Source organism: Myzus persicae, unplaced genomic scaffold, assembly GCF_001856785.1.
Source record: "Myzus persicae strain clone G006 unplaced genomic scaffold, MPER_G0061.0, whole genome shotgun sequence".
Taxonomy (NCBI): Eukaryota; Metazoa; Arthropoda; class Insecta; order Hemiptera; family Aphididae; genus Myzus; species Myzus persicae.
In genome coordinates, this window is record NW_019103557.1 from 105300 (window position 1) to 123781 (window position 18482).

At 29.4% G+C, this 18482-nt stretch overlaps 1 long non-coding RNA gene across 1 annotated transcript; it reads right to left on the reverse strand.

Moving 5' to 3' along the window:
* Positions 1-6868: 6868 nt before the first annotated feature.
* LOC111034767 lies at positions 6869-10184 on the reverse strand. Its single transcript, XR_002604583.1, has 2 exons — positions 9397-10184; positions 6869-7478 (listed from the first exon to the last, which is right to left on the reverse strand). It is a non-coding gene; the product is annotated as an uncharacterized LOC111034767 (long non-coding RNA).
* Between the last annotated feature and the right edge of the window lie 8298 nt (positions 10185-18482).

An 18482-nucleotide genomic window follows, 5' to 3' on the forward strand; every position in this document is an offset into this window, starting at 1 on the left:
TTATATAGGGAAACAATCAAAAATTAAACTTAATACAAAACTGCTACGTATAAAACCCTTCTCAAACCAATTTGGTTATATGGAATCCAACTATGGGGATCAGCAAAACAATCAAATATTTATAAAATTCAAACATTCCAATCAATCTCGCTACGCATGATTACATGCGCCCCATTTAACATCGAAAACGAACAACTTGTTAAAGATGCTTTACAGCATGATTTCTCAACCTTTTGAGGTCCACGCCCCCTTTCAAACTATTTTATGGGTTCGCACTCGCAAGGCACGACGGTGGAAACAGCAGGTTTTCATTTTTTGTGAATTTTTTCAAAATGTTCACGCCCCCCCCCCCCGTGACATTTTGTCATGCCTCCCTTGGGAGGAGCGCCCTCCAGGTTGAGAACTACTTATTTACAGGAATCATATTATTCGTCATCTTCGTTTTCTGAAGAATTTGACGATGATATTAATGATAATGATTTTGAAGTTGTCAAAAATTTCTGATAATTTAAATGGAATTTTTTGTCTCAATAGCGACTCTGAATGTGAACCTACTGTTGTAGAAATTGATACTGCTCTCAATACACTAGTTACTAGTGACTAGTAGATTCTGGTGATGACTTGGCAGAATTACTAAACAAACCGTCAACTTCAACTGGTAAACTGGTAAAAAAAGATGTAACCCGTCAGTTTGGAAGCGAAACTAAAAATTATTTTTACCAGCAATCTAAAATCCTGATTTAATACACACTTCGTTTGAGTTAGTATGAAGTTCTTAAAATGTCTTCTTTACTCTTAATTCATCCTTAAAATGTGTGATTCAATAGGGAACCTCAGAGTCATACAATGTATTATGTCCTGCGCTCTGTGTCGGTTCGTCTTGTTACATCGGTTATTTGAAGTGCCATCTCCACGATCACAATTAAACGATTCTAAAGATTGAATCTAATCGATCATCGATAGAATTGAATCTAAAGATTCTAGAATTTAGGTAGGTATATAACTTTTTGCCATTGGACATTTGTTTCTACTTTAGTTTTTACGACAAAATAATATTGCAAAGTAAATATAAGATTAACTACCAGTAATCTAACTGTAATTTAAAGCGTTTGGAAGTTTTTTTTTTTGTGTCAAGTGTATATGTGTAGCTAACATAGCGATATGTTTGATGTACAACCTTATACATTTTAAAAATAGGTACAAATATCACTTGTGTACCAGCTGAGGTAACAATATTTATCATATTTTCTTTATGTTTGTCTATTATTTACAACTCCGCGTGTTTATAGTTTTGTTTAAAAAAATGCCAAAAGTTTACTCAAATGTTCATGTCATCAAAAATAATCTAAATCGTAAAACTAATGTATTATTGAAATTTTGTAAAAATATTATTTTAAAGTACAGTCTAGTATTTACTAGTTACAGTACAAGTCGTACAATTTTTTAAAATACAAAATGTGTTTTATTTCGTTTATAATCGTTTTAAATGTTTCTATCATTTTAATGATGATGATTGCTTTTTTTAATATAACGTTTGTGAATCAAATACAATCTTTACAATTATATCGTAAGTATTTGAATAAAACGTAGTATTATACGAATATTAAACGTAGGTAGGTACCTGTCCTATCGTATATTATATAGATATTACACAGTTCAATACTAATTAGATCTGTTATCTGTACATGTTACTTAATACTGTGTATTCATACATAATGTAGTCAGTGGCATTACATTAAATGATTTTATAATAACACATATTTTATTCATGTGTATGTATGTTTATATTTATAGTTTATATCGTTTGGGGTTAGTATAAATAAAACAAAATACATTTTAATTCCGCTGTCTTCATAATTTTTCAGAACTTGCGGATTTAAATAATCTAGACTATGATGAATATTTGAAAAGAGGAATGATATCAAATTGTAAGACCACTTATACAAATTATAAGTATAAAATATAAGTACAATAAAGTTTCAAATCAGCACATTACTTCCGTCCTCTATATTTTCACGCATAAGATCCATTCTCGAATTCAGCTTGGTTGTTTGGCTCCCACCAACTTTGTCTAACTTAACATTTTTAGCTTAGGCTACTTTCATTTCCAACATTTTGATCACACACCACGGCAACTCCCACATTCAATCTTTATCTTCAAGTCACCTCAAAGATTAAACTGGGCCAAAGATTCATTACTTTACTTTTAAATAGGTTCCTGGATGCACCAGATCTTCTCAAAAGAGTCTGCTTTTTTTCCGTCATATACTACCCACAACCAGCTTTTGTTAAATAGTCCCACCACCCAGCACCTTGTACGGCCATAACTGGTCACTTTAACGCATGCTCAGAACATTAACCGTCTGACTCACCCTCTTTTAGATTATACTTTATATTCAATAAATCTCATATTTATATTTTAAATTTTCAATTATACTCAGAATTATAATGTATTGTTTATATTATTGTTTTGTTTTCATTTTTGTAATAATTAACTATATATTTCCATTTTTCTACTACTTCTTCCATTTATAGTAGGTATTTATTGAAAAATAAATAAAAAATAAACTTCGTTTCTATAAAAAAATAATACTTCAACATTTTTAACTATTTTTCACATCAGCATTTATTTTGTCCTATCATATGTTAAGATATTCATAATGAATACAAGGTTAGGTATTTCTCAAAATCAGGGTTCGGGACTTATAGCACTTAAAAACACAATAATAAGCGCTAAAATATGCACCTAAAAATATGCATTTAATATATTTATTATTATTTATTATTTTATTAATAATTATTAAATACAATAAGTGTACTTAATATAAAAAATTTAAAAAAAATCAACTGATTGTTAACTTGTTTCTTAAATTTAAGAGTTTATTGAATTTTATTCGTCAACTATATAATGATGTGAACAATTAAAAATTAAATTTTTCATTTAAATCGATAAATAAATAATTTTACATTTACCGGGAATACCTTTAATTTCAAAGAACGCTTAATAACTGCAATATATTAAAATAATCGTATCGCTCGTATCGCAACATATTATATAATATGTAACGATACGGTCAATCAGGCCATCATAATTTTTTCAAACCACGAAAATTATAAGGAGTTGTGGGTTGTATTTAGCAAATAGGTACATAAGACTGATGCGAGTAAACTGCAGCATTACTATTTTCTTTTTTAGATCGGGTTAAATTTGTGAAGTTGAAATGTTGAAAATTTTTCTAAAATATACAAATTAAGCACAATAGTGTAAAAATAAGCAGTTTCCCGCAAAATTTATGAAATATGCAAAATTATGCACATTCAAATTTTATCATGGCATAGAGAAATGAATTTATTTCGCACTCTGCTACATTTTACAATAAATAAAAAAAGTATGCAATTGCTATAAATCCCGAACCTTGCTCATAATATTTAATTCCAGGGTGCAGCCAATTTATAAAACTGTTTCTCTACATTTTTATATCGCTGTTTTTATTATCGACAGTACCACAGTGTTTTAAATGAATGTGCTAACTTTGTAGTTCCAGCTTTACGTAGGTCTGTTTAACGCTAGCGAGAACAAGTATAATATATTATGTATTCAATGAATTAAAAATTTGTAATATAACCTTGCATTTAACTAAAATGTTTTTGGTATTACAGTAGCTTATAGTCTATTTATTAGCATTATACACAAACATTTAAGAAATCGTACCTATCACATTATTATTTATCATAATTTATGGTTGCTTATTAATAACATGCCTTCATAATGTTATGATGGCATTTTTTAAGTGTAAAATGTGATCACCGGCCACCTTAACGTTTTGTATACTGTATCAAAATATACAATAGAAAATTGTGAATCAAATATAGTCAATAGTTAAATAAATTTAAAGAATAGAATAATCAAATTTGAATATTGTGCTGTGCTATATGTCATGGATATATTTTTAGATGAAAAAAAATTGAATGTTCAACAATATTTTGAAGCAATATACAGTAAGTCCAAAAACATTTTTTAAGGTTGACAAAAAGGTTTATACCTATCACCAGGAGCGTGCCGAATCACCAACAATTATTTCTCAGGGGGGCAGGTGAGGTTAAATTGGTAGTATAGCTAACTCAAAAAATTGTTCAGGGTTTTGTTATCTTGTCAGAGCCATTTCCTCATTAGTCGATTAAAGTATTTTTATTTTATAAGTAAATAATAAAGTCATTTTGTTCTACTAACTATGAAAAAAATTACCACAACATTCATTACTATTAATCAGGTGGAAAAAATGAAGTTTACTCACAGCTTCAAAACTGAAAAATATTTGGATTCGACACTCTGGTTGACATAAATTTCACGTTTCTACCTATACGGAAAGCACCTTATATATTTGATAATCGGACAGTCAGTCGGTAATAAATAATCAAACTTTGAAGTGTTCAAATGTTGAAAAAACTTAATATTAATATAATGTTTATCAAGACTTTGCATTAACGCGTTAATAAGTTAAAGTTAAGTTAATTTTTTTTTATTATTATTAACTTACGGAGTACAAAGAATTAATTTTTCATCAACTGATTTAATTTTACGTTTAAACGTTTATTTCAATTTCAATTTTTATAATTTCATATTTTCATATAAATTATTACCTATTTAAATAAATATAATAATTATTATAAAATTTCGAGTATTAACAATGCTCGTTTTATTTCGCGTCATCGTCAAATGCCCCTTTAATTGATACATCTAAACATCTTATTACTTATCAAATAAAACTGGAATTTTCAGAGTTTCAACTAATATAATATTCTGTTAGTTCGTGTTTTTGGTAACCTAACAGTGCTTATCTACTATTGGTTAATCGTCAACCGATAAAAATCAGGAAATCACTTAGTTATTGTATTACAACTAGTGTACAATTGTAGTAATTTTGTCGTTTATACAAATTAATACTCTTCATTGCTAGGTATTATTTTAATATCACCAATATGAAAACAAAAACTTTTTTAAATTAACTTAACTTGAGTTAAAAAGTAAAAATTCACTTTTGGTTAGGTAACTTTTAACTTAGTTAAATTGATAGACAGTTTAGAATTAATTTTATTTATATATTAATCAAACTGAACTAAGTTATAAATATAAAATATCATTACCTTGCACAGCCTTGATATTTATATTGAACTGTTTCGTAAATAGAGTTTTTATCAGCCAATAAATAAATAATAATTAAGTTAATCAATTACATAAAAGTTAATAATTTTCTTTGTTCATTTCCATTTTTTATAGATCTAAAATTCATAGGTAAGTACTTTTTGAGACCTATACCAAGTCACCTTGTCAGTTGTCATTGTTCCATAAAATGTAATTTAATAAAACAACAGTATTTAATCATTTATTGATAACAACTTGTAATTGACAATTTTCTGGTTTTAATGTATTTTATTGCGTAGGTAATATTTACACATTCATTTTTCATACAATCATACTATTATGTTTTATTTATCTCACAAAAATGTCTGGATTTTTTTATAAACAATATATTTATTGCAATTTATAAATGCATAGATATTGTGTACCTTCCTACCATTATTAATTTTAAAGCTGAACAACTAATGTGTTTGGATAAGGATTTCTATACGTATTAAGATCAAATATTTTATAGTTTTTTTTTATTAGAAGGAACTCGTGGCAACATAGGCTATTAGGTGTGAGTTGGTACGGTAGTGAATTGGTTTTTGTTGGTTTGTAGGGGGGGAAATGGAAGGGAAACACGTGTGTTTTTGTGTTCACAGAATTTTGATTGAGCACCCATATTTTTCTGCCATGCTCCAGTTGGGGGATGGCAGCCTCTCTCCCCAGAGAGATTTCTTATCTGAGAAAAGTGCCGCCTGTGACTGAGGTTCGAATCGGCGACGGTACAAGTTGCAACCGACGTCTTAGTCCACTCAGCCACTCCATCCCCTTGTTTTTAATTATTATTTATATTAAAATAGCGAACAATCACTTAACATTTAACGAATCAATAGAGAGTATTAGCATTAACTAGTCATTTAAACGTGATTTAGTAGCCCATTGACCATAATTAGTCTTACATACTACATGAGTACGATATATATTGTGATTAAATAAAAATGTAAAGATTGTATTAATGTATAAAATAAGTCCCCTATTCCCCTATATACTTTTCAGAATTCAAATTGTCTGATAAGATTGATTTTTCCAAACATTCTGAAAATATAAAAGACTATTGTAAGTATCTAATTTAAATGCTGATTTAATAAGATTATTGACTATTTTTATTGATACTGCGGTATTAATTGTAGACTACTAGACTGTATGGTAAATGAAAATGATCACGGTTGAGGTAAAAAACTAACAAATAGTTTTGATTTTATGACGGGTGACGGTGACAGTGGTAACGTATAAACTAAAACACACAGCCGACAAGTGTACTGAAGAAGACCCGACCGAGGTACCTACTTATTGTCTTCGATGAGAAACGAAAGCTGAACACTGCCGTTTTGGTGAGAATGACCGCATTGATAGCCCAGGCCGAGGAACGCCTTTGGGCCGGTCTTCACCTGCGCTATCACTGTATGTTAAGACCATCGCATAACCTGGCAATGTAGGCACACGACGCCAGTGTGGCCTCATACAAGTAAACAAAATAAAGGCGCTAACATTCGGCCATTTCACTCCTTAGGATCGTCCTCGACCGGGTCGGTTAAGAGGAGAAAAGCTTATTGTTCCGAAAAAAGTATACTATTTATAAAAAAAAAGGAAAAACAACAATAATATAATAATACATTTATACTTTGAATACTTCCCAAGATTCGGCGTATTAAACTAAAACTAATATTAATTCATACGAACATATTACGTAAAAAAAAACCACTAAACATATGTTTATAATATGATCTATATGAAACGGTTAGGAAGACGTCTTTGACGAGTTGGTATAGACTTCCCCTGGGATGGGTACTTCTACCTCCTCGCCGAACTCCACTTCTTCGTCGCCTGGTGAACTGACGATCTTCCACGATTTTAGCTGCGAAACGTGGGCGGTGGTCGAGTACAGTTCTCGGCCATCAGTGACAATCTCAACGACCTGAAGTGTCAGACTACCAAACTTCAATAACCTGTATTGGTCGTTTGCGATATTAGGTCACAATATACGCATTCGATTGGCGCTCGATCCAACAAGTCTGACGCACCAGTAACGACTTTCAATTCAACTGTAAAGATCTTAAAAATGAATTTCGATTCGACGAGCGGGTGGTCGATTCAGCTAAACAAACGTTCGATGACCTTGACGTCCCCTCAACTTCAGCTGTACAAAAGTTGCTCCTGTGTGTGCTGAATGCTGATCTGCATTTCGAAGACCGGGGCCTAATTTTAGGACAGTCTCTGATATATATATAGCCACTAAAATATCCACCGTCTTCTATTTCTGTTTTTTCATCCCACAACGTATTTAATTATGAACCTGTGATATAAACATATTAAAGAAAATAATTTTTACTATTCTTTGTTCTTTTATTTCATATTGCTACATATTAAATTCTTCTGTATTATTTTTTATTTTATATTCCTCATTATCTTTTAAGACACAGTATATTATTGTCATATTTGGATACAGGACTTGTATGCCCTTTAATTATTACAAATAAGATAAACATAAAAAAAATTATCTTTAAAATAAGTGTTCTTAACTTTATGTTAATACTAATTATTTCTACTAATATAGATGTACGTAAATTAATTATTTAACAAATGGACAAAATTAATTATTTTATTAAATTTAGGTGATCATCATTATAAATTTCCGGAATATGCAGGTAAATAATTAATTTTGTTTGAAGTTAAATTTCGTACTGTGTTAATAATAATTCTTAGATATTAATGAAGATTTTGTATAGATAATTTATATTATATTATCTAAAATGTTATTGGTTCACAGCGGTAAAATAAATTAAATTAAGTTGTCATTGTTAAGTTGACTAATTTCTTTTTTGTTTTTTAAACACTAATTTAAATGGTTATAAGATCTTTATTATACTAGTTTAGATGATCTATTGCAGATTAATATCCTTGTTTGAAGACAAAATCAACATATCATCAGCATAATATAGGCGTTGATACCCAACCTTGACAGATTCGTTTCAATAATACTCATGTTTGAAGGAAATGTGACTAAGAGAAGTTCCCCATTGGAGACCAGTGAATGTTGAACGGTTATCTGATGAACCGAAACAGAGGAAACGAAATTTATTTTATTAAATAGTGGGAGCTGTACAGTGTACACTGTACAATATGGGTAGGGCATCCAATGAGGTAAAATGGCCTACGAAGTGCCAATAAGAACAAAGCCAAAAGCACCTTGGACTTTGATATAAGTGTTTGAGAATTCTTTGTTATTGAAGATGGATAAATATTTTCTATGAAAGTGTATAATGACCTGAGGTCACTTAAAGACAATTTTTGAGTATACAAATCGTAAACAACTATTGCACTGATATAAGAGCAATTACTGGGCTTTACATCAATCATCATATTTTATTTTATACACTACTATAGTTGCCCAAGTGCTTTAAATGATAACTAATAATTACATCAATTTGTATTTTAGTTCATCAATATCAAGTTAACAGATTCCATAAAACAATTACAGAATTAATAAAATGCGCAAGTATGTACTTACCTAATAAAAGTTTTATTATTGAGGAAATATTTTTTTTATTTTTAAGTATATTTATATTTGTATTTATATTAATGAAAAACAAAAAAGAAATGTTTTAATCTTAATATTTAAAGAATGAGTACCTACCTATATTAAACTTCTACACAATTTAAATTAATCCGAGTCATCAGAAAGTGTTTATTTCTTTTCAATTTTAATTTCTTTTTGTCCCTTGATCCAAATAATGATGTTTATAAAAGTAAATTGTTCCTAATTATTAAACAAAGTACACACGACAATAGGTAAAATTATAAAATAAAAAAACAAGTTTATCAAATTTAAATATATGCATTTTTAATATCTAGTTATAAATATTTATGTCTTTGCTCTCTAAATTATAAACTGTATCAATATTATTTTCCAGCTAAAAACCATTCCGACAAGACCTCAACAGTATTGCTTGAAAGTGGGTCAACTTATTATTTAAAATACTGAATACACAATATTATAATACTCTTATTCGCCAAAAGCCATTATAACGAATCATTAATATCATATTCCCTAGTATTTAGGCGTTATATAAAGCTGTATAAAAATAGTTATGTAATATTGTATTACCTATTACAATATTATAATTTAAAAATATTACATGAATCATGAACTATTGTAAAATATTTCGCAACGTAGTTAAATAATATAATAACAACGATTAATAAACACTCACAAAAAGCACTTCTGTCTCCTCTTCTACGTGAGTAAAAGTCTATATAACATGCTAGCCTGCTCGAGTGTCTGGTCCTCGAATGCTTATTTTCATGCAGTATTGAAAAAGTGGTGGGGCCTTGGCTAGTTAAAAAGTTTAAACAAGCTAAAAAGTTCATTAATTTTATTATTTTTATCCTAATTAGTTAATTAATTTTCGAATCATTTCAAAACTTAGAAGCTAAATTAACTGTTGAAATAACTTAGCTGTTATCAGTTGAAATTGTTGGTTTTAATGGTTTTATACATTGATATTACTTGGTTGTAAATACAAATAATTTAATAAAATATTAATAGTAATATGTATAATTTCTGTCTGTGCCTTGCGTATCCCTACACCACACCCAGCCATAGGGAACCGGTTTCAATAGCATGGCCGGCAACTTGGGGGGATGCGCAGAATCAGCGAGTTCTCTCGCCGGACAGTGTATAGTGACAACGTTCCGATAGAAAAGTAAATCTTTTCTAATAGTCTACACTTAAATACAAAAAAGAAATTGTACATAATATGTTTAATAGAAAACAATACAAATTCATCAGGAACGGTACCTATCCACCCATATAAATAACTCCTTATACAGTAATATAATTATATTCCAGATTCACCTGAGAACATTTTTGGCCTCATAAAAAAAGCTTTAAGTATGTTATCGATCATTTTTTATCAGAATTAATATAAACAATACGAATAAAACCATTTACCACCTATGTATAGCTATAGTATTATTAAACATAATTTAATCAAAAATGTCTGTGAAATAATTAAATATTTAAGTATTTATATTCCATATCAATTAAATAAAAATAATAACTTGGTATTTATTTGGTTGATTACGTTATATTTTATTTTATTTTATTATTTAAGTTCTGCCTGTTTTGTGTGGAATTGCATGATGTTATATTTGTTGAAATAATTATAATTCAATAATTATTGTTTTCACTTATTGTCGACTATCCTTTTTTATAGTAGACGGTAATTTCGGGTTTTTGGTATTCGTCGACAGTGAATAACAGAATAAGTAGTTGGGGAAATAATAACTGCAATATACAAGTTTATCCATTTAAGAAGGTACACTAATTATTTCGATAAGTATTAAGTTTTTTTGAATTTTTCTATAACTTTTAGATTTATGCTTTCTAAAACTGATTAATATTTAAATATTTTTCACCATTATATTTATTGGTGAAACCACTGTCAACTTTTGATTTTATAATGAGAATACATAATAAAAAGGACATTTATCGATACAATTTTTTTTTATGAATTTTCACATTAACATTTTTATTATCAGTTATTTCATTTGAGAGATACAGTTTCTCAAAGTTTGGTTGTTTAAGGAGGTGTTATAGTCAATTGTGCTACAAATATCCAGCTATCCAAATAACCAGTTTTCTACTAATCATTCGTCGTACTTCAGTGTGTCTAATAAGCCGATATGTTAATAAATTATTTGGGTTCAAAGTACAATAGTTATCATTTATTCATTTTTACCTTGGGTTGAACCATAGAATTATTTAACGGTATCGAATTCATCACTTAAAGCTCCTTTTCTTTACAAATAAATAAATATTACAATCAAAACCTTAAACCACCAAACTTTGAGGAGCTGTATCTCGCAACCGGAAAAAAACGAAAAATAAGTAATAATAATAAATAAAATAGTTTCATTAATTTATGACTTTTTTAGCATATTATGTTCCTATTTGAAAATCAAAAGTTGATAGTGGTCTCATCAATAAATGTAAGGGTGAAAAAAATTTAAATATTGTACAGTTCTAGAAAAACATAAACCTAAAAGTTTTTAAAAAAAAAATTTGATACTTTTTGAGATAAGTAGTGTACCCTCTTAAATGTATCACCCTGTATAGGTAATTCTCAATATCTTTTAAGGTGTGACTTAAACTAAAGACAATAGCATTACTGGCCAGTTCTTAAAATTATAAGAACCAAGAAACGAAGGACAGCAAGACAACAATGTACAAACAAACAAAAAATAGATTAAAAATATATAGGTATAAAAAAATTAAATGGTTTTTACGGCAGTGATCCCAAAACAGCTTTGTGGTCTCGGCGATGATACTTCCTCTTATTGGTGTTGATAGGCGGTTTGGGTGATTGTATTGTTAACTTTATGGTGACGTTTGTGGTGGAGGTTTGGTTTCGGTACGAAACAAAAAAACACAAAAACTAAGAAAACTATATAGCTGTATACTAAACACCTATTTTATTACCACTGAGTTATGCGTGTGTGTGTGTGTGTGTGTGTGTGTGTGTGTGTGTGTGTGTGTGTGGCAGACCGCTGATGAGGTGGTGACGAATCCGCCGGTTGTCATTTGCGCATCGCTATTGTTAATTTAGACCTTTTTTGTAAGACATTTGAGCATCGTTCGATTTTTGGGTTATATATCATTTGCGCATCAGCCGTTTAAAAGGTCTTACATCATTTGCGCATCAATATTATTTAACAATAGAATTGTAAAAAAGGTGTACACCCAAAAGTGCTAGTTGTTTTCTAACTTTGATCTTGAAATTCATTCATCAACTTTCAAATATTGTACAGATATTTCTGTTTTAAAATATGTTTGACGACGCATATGATAAAGAGAAATGGAGAGATTTTGTGATGGCAGCGATGGTACATAATGGGCCGATAAGCTGAGAATATTGAGATAATATTGTGTAGGATTATCATTATAGTTAGCAATAACATAACTAAGATATAATCGATTTTTATCGATTTTTATCGCAAAGTACATCAAACGAGATACTGACACACTGCCGGGACGTACGACTTTAACAACACGTGTTGTACGGCTCTCATATATTATTAATTTAAAAATGAGCCAATTAAAATTTATTAATTGAAATCGAGGAAAATCTGAAATCATTTTCCAAAATTATTTTTACACTGAAAGAAAAATATTAAAAAGTTGTGAAATGATATTTATGTGTCCAAAAAAAAATTGTTATGCCTCAATAAAAATTGATGAACATCGAAGAACGGTATAGAAATACGTGGAGAACATACGCATCTCAAATTGACGGATTCAGAGATAGAAAAACACGAAGTAAGTCAAATTAAGAATTATAAACAATTAATAACAATTCTATTGTTCAGCATGTTGATGCGCATTTGATGTATAATAATTTGGTGCAGGTAAAACGGACAATACACAAACGATAATTAGCGCTGATGCGCAAATGATGTACGATATTTTGGCACAGGTAAACAGACGATGCGCAAATGATGTACGGCCGACGAGTCTAGGGGCAATTAACATTCTAATTGGCGTCGACACTTTAAATTGTATTAATCTTAACAATTTTTATCAACTTAACAATTATAATTTGTATAATGTTACATCTCGGCATTCTTTTTATTTTCTTGATCTAAATAACATCAGCATCTAAGGCCATTAGTTTAAATTTAAACATTTTACAATTTCACAGTTGACATTCTATTTACAATGTTAATTTGGCTTGAATCGAGTTGCATAAATGTCCTTTAGATAGGTTACTTATCATAACCATAGGTACTTAATTAATAATATTAATATTGGATAGAAAGTTGGCATTCTTACATTGTTTGCAACTGTATATGATATTGTTCATAAGACTATTTTATTTTAATATAAGCTTAGGCATGCTCAGCCTTATGTTTCAGGTGTTGTTTTTACCACACACCCTCCTACGAAACCTCTCTTAAACAAAAAAAATAAAATAGACATTCAAAACAGGTTTATAGCATCAGTCATGACGATTTGTACGATCAAATTAATAAACTACTCACTATTTCTTTGTGTTTTTTCATTTGTATTTAAGTTATTTATTTTGTATTAGGTACCGCAGATAATGATACTTCGGTTAGTTGGTTCCCGCGTAAGTTAGTTTTTGTACTTAAAAATTAATTAAAAAAATTTGTAAGTCATAACATTTTCTTCCTGGTTCTAATTCAGTTTTTATATAAAACTGAAAATATAACGTTATAAATACATACATACATTACATTACATACATACATACATACATACATACATACATACATACATACATACATACATACATACATACATACATACATACATACATACATACATACATACATACATACATACATACATACATACATACATACATACATACATACATACATACATACATACATACATAACATTATGTATGAAGTTAATTGTAGAAAATAATTAAAAACATATTTATTAATGTTATAGTACCTTTTTTGAGTTCATTCAAGGATAGTAAGTAGTAGTCCATGTCTCTATTCAATTAAATATATATTTATTTTTTGATAAGGAATAAAATGAATTGTGCACTCAAATTCAAAATAATTACATAGTTAGTGAGAAATATGGTACTATTTTGGTTTAATGATATAATTTAAGATTTAAATGACACAATAATTTTAAAATAGGTACTTAATATTTAGATACTTACTGTAATTTACCTATGTAGATTTTTTCCTTGTCTACATATTATAATCTATGTTTATTTGAGACGTCATTAGAGAAGCTCCTTAATGATGTACTCTCACTACCGTTTTTCCCTCTTTTCACTCATTTGGATGCAATACGTCCTCCACTATATCATCGACTGCGCTGCTCGTGGACGTGTGTTGCTCATGCCTGAAACTGACATCCTAGTATGTTATATTCATGGAGCCTCACAGTAGACCTCAAACGTAACTCAGCTATGTTTATTCCACAGAAAAAATCTTTCTCTGCCTGCCGTGATGGCTCTCTTTATGGGCAATCGCATAGAGTTTGTTCAGCTGTGCCTTGTGGACGCTATCAGTGTAAGTACGTCACATAAGGAGCGTGTCCCATCCTATGAAAGTAATATGTGGAGCATTCATGTCTAGAAAGAGCTTGTGTGACATGAAACTAGGGGTTTGGATTTATGTCCACCCACCTCTTAAGGTCTGGAAGAATACTGCAAGTCACATTGTGGCCGCAACTAGATAACCCGATTTGGTTTAGTGAGTCGTTAAACATCCCGTGGACTATTTTTATTTTTACCGCTAGAAGATCTCCCAATGAAATTTCTGCCAAGAATAAGTCAACCTCAGATCAAACAGCACTATAACTGTAAGCATAGAAATCCCCTGCTCCCGAATTCCTGGATATATCGTACTTTGTTGATGTTTTGGCCTACATTAGTAATGCGCAACGCAGCATGCTCGGAAGGGATTTCTATTTATGCAGGGTTATTCAAAATGATTCATCCCATTTAAAATGGCTATATAATGGTTACTAATAGACTTTATCTCATCAAATTATATACCAATTAATAGAGGATATTCTCAAGTTTTAAAATGTCATTAATCCATTATTTTAAAATAATCGCGTACGGCGACAAGTTAGTTTCCCCAAATTTGTTGACCGGACACCACAAAGCATTTTGTGTGTAGCGTTTTTCGAAGCGTGAATCGACAATAACTGTGAAACGCGATTTTCGCCATCATTACGGGATCGATGCACACACTACTCGGAGTATACGTCGATGGTACTACAAGCAGTTTGAAGAAACATTGTGTTTGTGCAAAGGAAAAAGCACAGGCCGACCTAGTGTATCCGATGATTAAGTGGAACGACTAGATGCTATTCGTATAACCAAAGGAGTTCACATAGAACATTGATAGGTACAGTTAATTAAACTTGACATATTTTTCTTTTATCTAATGTATACCATATTGTTCTGAATCTAAAAAATAAAATTATATGAGCATCTGAAATCGAATGAATCATTTTGAATAACCCTGTATATTATATATGATAATTCAAAATAACAAAATATAAATACTGGAATAAAATATGATCTATAAAAATGAATCAAAATATATCACAAATAACAGCACTAAAATCGAACGATTAACAAATAAACGATGATTTTGAAATAACTAATATCATATGCGTTATTTTGTATTATTATGACATACCCTCATAGTGCCCATCATTTATAATATTTCCGAGCAATGATAGACTCGATTTAACATATGAACTTTTGCCTTTAATTATTATTCAACTTGCCGTTTCCCTTATATTATATGATTTATTACCCGTATCCAGTCGACATGCCCCATTGGTCATGTTAATTATCTCCCCCAGGGTCTAACGCTGGACGTCAGATAGCTATCACTTCAAACGATACAGCCATCAAACATTCATGCAATTTCATTAAGAAAATCAAAATCAAAAATGTATTGCAATAAAACCTGTTAATATACCACTGTTACTATATTAAGAAGAATTATTATTATGTAAATAAATATATATTTATATACTGTAATGGTGTTTTACAACTTTACAAGTATTTAATAGCACAACTATAACAAAAAATGTTCAATTTACTGATTGTAGTGTGGTTGTATGAATATTCAATAATAATAATTATATACTTAAATATAATAATACATAATTAGTATATTAATATTTAAGAATAATCAAGATATCAAAATATGCCTTAAATGAAATAGTTTGTTATTTACAATCAAATACAAGTTCTTTTGATAATTAGTTATGGAACACCAAAAATGTTTTAACATATTTTATTTTAGTTGATTTTTTTTAGACAAAATCAAACAGAAACAAATTGCAGCAATAGGTATGGAAATTATTAATATTATTTAATTAGTATACAATACGTTTTTTCAATTATTATCATTATTAAATCCAAAATGAAAATAAATTAAACGTATATAATGAAGCAAGTCAAGCAATCTAGGGTCTAGCTAATATGATAAGCACGTTATATCTAACCATGCAGTTCCCACAATAAGTATTATACGTATGCGTACGTATAATACCATCTTTATATCTATTCTATTTATACCATCTTTGGGTATTATTAAAAAATACCAAGGATCAGTTGCGCTTAAAACCAAATTTGTATTTTAATATATTTTAGTGTTTAATTGGGTTTACCATGAGCGTGGCTTCTTTTCGAATCTCTGCCTCGTGCTCCAATGTTGGTGTGAGAAACACCACACCACAGCCAAAGAAAGCCGATCGCCGCCCGGTACCTTTCTTTTTCTGAATAGACTGAATAGAGTATAATATATTAGAATATTAGATTATAAAATATGTATTATTGACGTTTATGTTCGTTGCATTAAAATAAAAATATAATTATTCGTGTTATTGGATAAAATAAATACTATACGTCTGTAATTTATCTTAGTATGGTCTATGAACCCTGAAAATGAAGGAGCAGGAGCACAATATTGATCATTGGTTGTATAACGAAAACGACATGTTAAGCGGAATTAATATAAGCCCAAGAAATTAGTACATTTTAAACATTAAATATCCATATTATTTTAACAGATAAAATATTGTTACAACTAGAAGAAGGACCGGAAAAAACAGAAAATCAATATTATACCCGACAATTTTACAGATGTTTTCGTAAGTTTTCAAAAAATAAAATACCCGTATAAATAAGAAGTGTTTTCATAAAAATAATAGTATTGAACTACTGATATGCAGAAATATTATTCATAAACCTAAAGGTTAACATATTAAAATGGTTAACACAATATTAGTTATAACAGGGAACATATAGGATTTGTAGCATTCACATATTTATTTTACACAATCACAAAAATAGTGGAATAAAACACAAACATGTTTTGTGCTAAGACGAAACTAGTCTTACAAGTGTATTCTGCATATAAATATATACCTATTTTGAGATTTTTTGCTTTTTTCATTTTATACTTTTTCATACATCATATTTTAGTTAACTAGGCAATAACTAATAACATAACCAAATCATACAAAAATAAGTCATAATAGTTATAAAAGTTCTAAATACTTGACTATTTTACAATCAATGATTTCTTATTATTTTTGGGGGAGTTGAATTTATTTTTCATTTTTACCGTAATATAACACATGGGTTTCGTCGTTTCGAAGAAGTGCTTAATGTTGCCCTGTTAGATTCATTTTCTGTTAATTAATATTGCTTATAGATAAATAATTTATTGCCACGGTACAAAATATGACCGATATACACAGCCATACATGTTACAGCCACAGATACCCGATTAATCAAATTTCACATTCGGTTTCTAAACTGTCAACTACGCTTTCAGTTTGCAATCTATTTTATTATTGTTGTGATTCAATGAGTACAAATTGCATTGAATCTAAAACTTTTTTTTTGTTTATATGCCGATGATATAACATACCTAAAATTAAATTATAAAGATATTTGTTATTCTTATTTTAGGTGTTTTTTGAATTATTAATATTTTTAAATTAATCGTTACAAACATTTTTTGTGCATATTGCATATTATAGGTTTTTAAGAGCAAAAGTGCTTGCATATACATAGTACTTTTTAGAGCTACTAGTCTTGTACCCTAGTTATAACACATTATAAGATAAAAAAAATTCGTTAGTTCTTTGATTATCAACATAGGTATTAAGAATTATAAATTATAAATTATAACTACATATGCACCTAATCTAATACAACATATAAATCTTTTGTTATTTCCAGAAAAGTTTAAAAACGATGTGTTTAAAAATAAATTTGAAAATGGTAAACTTAAAATTAAATCAATGTTTTGAAAATCTATTATACGATGAACTTTTTTTTATCTAAAACAGAAAATAATGAACCCGTAAATTTTTTATTTAGTAAATTAATGTTTTTAATGTAGGTAAATTTTAAACAGGGATTAAGTTAAAAGTAATGGATTTAGTCCTGAGCATGGTAGAGTCGACATGTATCATGGTGGTATATTGGAGGTGCCGTGAAAATTGCACGGTTTAAACCATCTTTGTTTATGCCCTACGTTAATCAGTTAGTGTTAGTCAATCAGTCTGGACACATTCGATCATATTATATTATAGCAGTCCCATCCAATGTTGCCCGTGAGACTAGTTTGTGATTGTGCCAACAGTAAAAATAGCTTTCCGAAAATATACCACGAGGCTCGCATGACAGTGCATAATTTCTGAGTGAAAAGTTTCAAAGTTATACCAAGTTTGTCGTTTTTACTTAATCCAACCAACGGTGGATTG